Source organism: Solanum lycopersicum, chromosome 11 (assembly GCF_036512215.1).
Source record: "Solanum lycopersicum chromosome 11, SLM_r2.1".
Taxonomy (NCBI): Eukaryota; Viridiplantae; Streptophyta; class Magnoliopsida; order Solanales; family Solanaceae; genus Solanum; species Solanum lycopersicum.
Window position 1 is genome coordinate 45,943,185 of NC_090810.1, and position 7,366 is coordinate 45,950,550.

Below are 7,366 nucleotides of genomic sequence, written 5' to 3' on the forward strand. Positions count from 1 at the left end.
CAAGGACAGGAATCCTTAAGTTCAAGGATTCATAGGTCATGTCTTTACTGTAAAGTTATGTACAAGTTTACCTATGTATTATGTTATAAGGGTCGTGTCCCTATAGTACTCTCGTGATGTTGAGTCTAGGATGGAAAAAGAAACTAGAGTCTTTGACTACGTATGATGATATTTTATATAAATATATGAAGTAATATTCTAGCATATGATGTGCTAAGAAAGTTTTAATTTTTTTGCTAAATTTACCTATAATAATGGGATGAATGATGACTATGGGCTTGTATAATACCTTCAGAGGTCAAGTACGCCATGTTACTTCTAGGGGATGCTCCCCAGATGTGACATGTTCAAACCACTTCCTACCTACATAGAACCTTTAAGAAAACTCAACAAGTCCAACAGCGGCATGAAGCTATGAGAAATGAATTTGATGCCTTAGTTTGAAACCGAACATGAGAATTGGTGCCATGTAATCCTTCAAAAAATGTGGTAGATTGTAAGTGTTTTTTCCGAATTAAATATAAATTTTTTGACAGGTACAAAGCTCGTCTGGTTGCGAAAGGGTTCACACAAAGACCTGGACTTGATTTTCAATGTACTTTTAGTCCTGTGGTAAAGCCTGCAACTGTTTGACTTGTTCTTGCAATTGCAACACAACAAAGATGGAAAATCGAGCAACTTGATATCAAAAATGTCTTCCTGGTCGTCTTGATGACGAAGTCTTTATGCGCCAACCACTTGGTTTTGAAGCTTCAGTGCATCCGACGCATATTTGCAAGCTGCACAAGGCTATACATGGCCTCAAACAGGCTCCGACGGCCTGGTACACTGAACTCAAGAGATAGTTAGTTACTTTGGGATTTATTAATCCAAATATAAGTTTTCATTGTGCATCTTGAATAATTTTGAGTTTACTGTTTATATTTTGGTAAAAGTTGATGACATAATTATTAGGGGTAATCAGATTAGTGGTGCTCACAACATCATTGCTGATCTTACAATCCGGTTCTCATTGAAGGATCTTGGTCCACTTCATTATTTTCCTGGCGTTGAAGTCTTACCTTATCCTGGTGGTATTTTGTTGTTCCAATAGAGATACATTACATATGTGTTGCGGGAAGTTAATATGCACAATTTCAAGGGTGTTCCAACTCCAATGGATTCTACTGTTGCTTTCCCAGAGTCTGATAAATATTCTCTAGTTGATAGCTCTCGTTATTGGAAGTTAATTGGTAAAATTCATTGTCTTTCTTTTACATGTTCGGACATAGCATTTGAAGTTAGGTAAGTCTTACAGTCCATGCACCAACACTTATTATAACATTGGACAGACATGAAGTGTCTCCTTTGGTATCTTCACCAGACATCTTCGTTTGGCCTTTGAATTTCCAAAGAACATGATTACTGTCTTCTAGCCTACTCAGATTTTGATTTAGCTGGAGATCCTCTTGATCGAACCTCTACAATCGGATATGTTGTTTACCTTGGTAGTTCTCCGGTATCCTGGTCGTCTAAAAATAAATCATCTGTCTCCCGTTCCTCCATAGAAGCAGAATATCGGGTTGTTCAAGCTACGGTTTCCGAAAAAAATGGGCTCACAGTTTTCCTTCATGAAATTCAGTTTGACATTTCCACCACTCCTCCGATATTTTGTTACAATGTCAGCACCACATACATTTGCGCCAACCCATTGTTTCATTCTGCAGTAATTGCTAATGATTTTCACTTTGTTCATGAACAAGTTCAAAACAACCAAATCGCAGTTCAACACCTTCACTCCTCTAATCAAGTGGCATATATACTTACCAAACACTTCCAAGAGATTATTTTGTCAAGCATTTATCAAAGTTGGGTGTTGTTAACACCACCAACCTGCGGGGGCATCATGACGGATGAGACTCCTTACTTTTGTAGTATTCTATTTGCGTACATACTTTTCCTCAAGAATCTTTAAATAGTCTTTATATTTTTTAGGTCTTATATAGATTATTTATATAGCATCCATAAGGTCAAAAACACAATATACAATTTTCCATCTTTGTTCTCATTTCTTTAGTAAGGTGTCATCCAAAAAACATATTTTCCATTATGCAGTAAGAAGAAAAACAAAAACAACAACTGTAAAACATACATTTTCTTGCCCGCTGATGTATACAATAAAAGAAGTTCTTTATTACCATAGTATGTGCAGGATAGATTCTAAGATTCTCAAGCAGTGTTGCATGAAGATATTGCATTTTTTCAAGGGCAAAGGATATCTGCATAGCACATATATGAACTAAGAAAGGGGATGGTTGTTGTTGTATGTTTGCGTGCTATTATGAAGTTCAATAATATATCAAGCAAATACTTTGGATATTTTCCAGCTATTTGCAGAAACCTTAACAGAATGTCTTCTTTCTTTCTTTGCAACTTGAAAGAGATTAAAATGTCTAATTAGCATCTTTCCTCAATAATAAAAGTAGCAGATATAAGACAATTAACCTACAAATAGATCAACTTTTAGTTTACTCATCTGTTCAATTTTTCTATGGATCGGCTTACAAACGAACTCATCAATAGTTCTTATATTGTCTCTTAACATACCTTCTTGTCCAATATTGAGAAATCTTTTAATCTTTCATAAGATATCAACAAATCTCCAAAGTGTCAATGCATTTGCATCGTCAAATACATTGATAATTTTTTTTGCCTTCATCATTTGAATCACACATGTTGTCTAGCTCAAATTCGAAGGCAACTCTGAATATAGAATCCAAAAATGTTTTCATGAACAGATCCTACATCGATAAAACTAGGATTATTCGTCTGGTAAGGATAAATAAGGAAATGTTCTGTGAAGTCGATGGGATTTACTTAAATGTCTATTATCTTGCTGGATTTGACAGTTTGAGACAATACATGGGTAATTTTCCTGCATTTTTTCTGAATACCCACTGCAAAAATCCCTCAGGACCCTTCGGGGAATTCTTTCCTCTGTTTCCGCCACTTATCACCATCAATTGTGAAAATCTCATCCCCTAAAATATCCTTTAAGATGTTGTAACTATATATTCCCTTCAGATTATTCGAAAAACTCAAGATTGACAATCCGAAAATCCTTATACCGTATTGTCATATCTATTGGTACATATCCAAATATTTTATGTGGGAGTATTATTTTTACATGTTTTCCTAATTTGAAATTTTTTTAGTTTGATTTTACTATTTATTATATTTATAAAAGCAGTGTTAGTTATTAAGCATTTTAATATTATTTTTCATATTAGGTTTGCTCATTATTTTGGTGTCTTAATATTGCCTAACAACTCATGAATTGGCCATTGACTTAGTGGCCATAAAGTGCTGGCAGAAACGTTCCAGTGAATGTTGGAATAGGGCAGCATATTCATTTGCTGTTGGAGGCATTTGTTACACTCTATTTTCATTCTTGTTTCCTCCATTATACCTTATAACATATTTTACTATTTATTATATTTATAAAAGCAGTGTTAGTTATTAAGCATTTTAATATTATTTTTCATATTAGGTTTGCTCATTATTTTGGTGTCTTAATATTGCCTAACAACTCATGAATTGGCCATTGACTTAGTGGCCATAAAGTGCTGGCAGAAACGTTCCAGTGAATGTTGGAATAGGGCAGCATATTCATTTGCTGTTGGAGGCATTTGTTACACTCTATTTTCATTCTTGTTTCCTCCATTATACCTTATAACATATATAACTATTAAGAGCATTATCTTCACTATTTACTATCCCATTATGTTCCTATTCATCACTAGGAAGACTTCTGCTAGTATAAACAATGGTGGTCTTCATTTGGTTTGGGACACACAACACACAAAAAAAATATAGAGAGGAAAAAGATAGTCAAAAAAAGAGAGTTCCTATTAGTTGAAGGAAAGTGTTCTTTTTTGTGGAGCTTTTGACTCTACTCTACTTGTCCAATGTTTTTAAGTTATACTTTGTGAACGTTGTTGTATCCTGGATGTGACAAGTAAACAGGACTATTACTGGATAGTTGAATAACATTTGTAGCAGTGAGCTTAAATCTCCTTAAAAAGAAAGATATTTGCTTCAGCCTTAAGAGATTTATTTCTTCATTTTATATTCTAATTTTAATATTGTATTTTTGGTTATATTTTAATTTTTTTACTAAAAATTTCACATGCTATTTGGGATGTGTTTCCTTTTATAAGTGTGGATTTTATTATTATTCATTAGGCACAATTATTCTGAATACTATTTGATAAGTTTCTCTTGTTTACATCTTTATAAAATAAAATAAAATTCCAACAATAAAAAAGATTATCTAAGGTGTTAAGAAAATGGTGCACCTTGCCATAATTTTCAAAGTTTGTTTTGATAATGTACTCGACTTTAGCAGGGTCAGAAGTGAAAATATAATTCCTGAAAAAGCTAATGAATCTGCAAGTCTTGTACTCGCCAGCAAGATGCGTCATGTAGTGGTGTAACCGGTGGAAGTTGATGAGATGATTGAAAATGGTGCGGCCAACTGGATGGTACCTCTATTTTCCATGTACCTTTTTGGTCAGAAGATGAAGTATTAACACAAAAAAGTCAAGTGAGAGAATTATGGTTGTCACGGAGATGGACCTCTGAAGAATATCCATGGAAACCACAAATGTATCCTTGTGCATATTTGGCTTATATTCATTATTTTTATGTTTTATGGGAGTAGGTGGTTGTCCATCTAATGCTTACATAATTTATGGCTCCATTAAGGACCATCTCATAAAAACCAAAGACTAAGATTATCAATTTTGAAACTATCAATAGATACCAAAGACTAAGATTATCAATTTTGAAACTATCATGGAAAAAGTAAATAAAATTGTAGTTTATAATATTTTACCTAAGTTTTAGGATTTATTTTATCACCAGAATCTTTTCTAATTTAGCATAATTGATTAGTTAATATGTCGGTTAAATGTACTTTCTATATACGAAAAAAATCATGGGTTTATCTACTTATCTGTCGAGACAACGTAAATTTGAAGTGCTTTATATGGTCTCATCTGTTTCAAAATCCTCTCCCCGAATTGTATTGTTCAAAAGCCAGAATAACATGTGAGCTTTTATGTGTATTGCATATGTGATTTGATACAAACAAAAATAAACTCAAATAAAAATCAAAGTTGGAGTAAGAAAAAAATTATAAATCATAAGTTTTTTATTTTCCATACAAGAGTCTTGATGATTATGTGGGAAAAAGATAAAATAGACACTACTTCATGCCAAATTACAGTAAATAGTGTGGCTTTGATAAAAAAAAAAGAAGCATAAATATAGGGGTGACTTAACTATAAGGCAATTAAAGCAATGACTTGCGAAACCAACAGAAGATTTAACATCTTCTCTCCGACCGAAATTCTACTACCACTTTCTCCTAAGGTGTGGTCAGATAAAGGGTAACAAGGAAAATGTGAATGTGTAACAATGATACATCCCATTGATAGTGGACCTTATTTCCATTTCAGGTTAATGTTATTTGATATGCCTGTTTTGTATATTAATGTTATTTGATACTAATATTCATTACATGTATTAATGTAAACTCTTTCTAGTTGCCATTCTATGAAAGACACAACATGCAATCCCCATCAATATGTAGATTAATCATTTTCCTGTAGTTGATAGGCTTCTTGTCATCACTCAACTTGAAAACAAAGTAAGATAACAACATATCAGAGAATATCTTCATCTATCCATTAAATATGTCCTTCCCAAAGCAGATCCTTGGCCCTATCTGTTTTATCAACATAAAAATATTCTTAATTAAATAACTTGAAATGTAACAATATATATGTGACACTCCGTATCCAAAAACTAACAAGATATCAGCTTTTCATAAATTGCATGTGTAACCTATGGTCACCACCCACGGACCATAGTTTGATCTACAACTCGTGTTGTAGGTTCGTAGTTAACCACTGCAACATCTCCCCAAATCAACCTCAAAAAATTATGTTGTATCTCAATCGACGTAAATTACCTATGACCCATAGACCAGACCACGGTCCATAGGTTGTGTTCATTGATCAAGACCCCTTTACCCAACCTCTTACACGATCTATGGTAAATCAGCATGGACCGTCATTCGATCTACGATCTGTAAATTGAACTACGAATAGTAAGTCTAATCCGTCAATCATTCCGACAGCAGTTAATTCAGGGGTCTTTTGGTCTTTTCCAATTTTGTTTCACCCTAGCGATACATAGTTTAGACACTAAATAATGAGGCTTTAGTCAGTTTAAGCCTAGAAACATAACTAGAGCTTACCTAAGTTAACTCTTGAATCAAAATGTTTAAAATTAGAAGCAAGAGAGGAGAAAAAGGTGACAACTTTTCATAAAAGTCAAAACTTTTCATCAAAGTCACAACTCTTTATTTTTCAGTCACACTTTTTAAAGCCAACAATCCCCCACATGAACGTGAGTGACTCCAACACAAAAAAAGGTACAAGTATGTGTACTTTACAAGAAAGAATTAATTGTACCGGGATAAGTAGGTTTTTCCTTGCACTTTTCGAAGTGAATTTATGTCAAATATACTTGGTTAATTGTTAGATGCGATATCTTTAAATCATTGCGCTTAAGTGCATACCTAGACAACCATATGTCACACAACTAACCCGTTAGCTTTTGTGGTTCTTACAGTTGTGATTGTTTCAATAATGAACATCTTCTAGTTTTATGAGTGTATATAGAGATGAAATTTTGATAATCATTCTCTTTGAAGCTACTTAAACTTCACACTCAAATTGGGGATTTCTATATGTATTATCGCTTAAATACATTATTTGCTCAAATCTGTCAAACTTAGCAAATCATAAAAAAGTTTTTATCTTTATTAACTCATTAACAAGGCTTTATGTTGCATCCTTTCCTGAGCATTGTCTTCATCATTGGAGTGGATTGAGTTGGTTGACAATGCTGAAGTGTCAGTCACAACTTTGTTTTTCTCCTTGAATCTAGCTGTTGGGATCTCCAATCTGCTAGATAGAGTTACTGTCATGATAACTTTTCCTAAGCCTTAATCTCATTCCCTTAGATGATCTTTCAACTCTCTCTCTAGTTAGTCCTTTTTTGTAAGTGGATCCAACTCAGTATAATTTTAGTTTACATAGTCAATTGTGATAATTCCACCAGAGAGAGTTTTTTTCTATGTAGTTTTGATTATTTCTTAAGTACTCTAGAAATCTTTTCCTTTTTATCCAATGAGTTTGATTGGGATCACTCGTGAACCGACTTAGTTCATTAATAACACATGCTATAATCTAATCGTGAACATTTGATGATAGACATCATACTTCCCAATACTCTAGCACAATTCAATTCTAAG

The 7,366-nt window shown here is 33.4% G+C and overlaps 1 pseudogene; it reads right to left on the bottom strand.

Annotated features, from left to right (window-relative positions):
* Positions 1 to 2,063: 2,063 nt before the first annotated feature.
* LOC101249235 (cytochrome P450 704C1-like) lies at positions 2,064 to 4,661 on the bottom strand (annotated as a pseudogene).
* Positions 4,662 to 7,366: the final 2,705 nt, after the last annotated feature.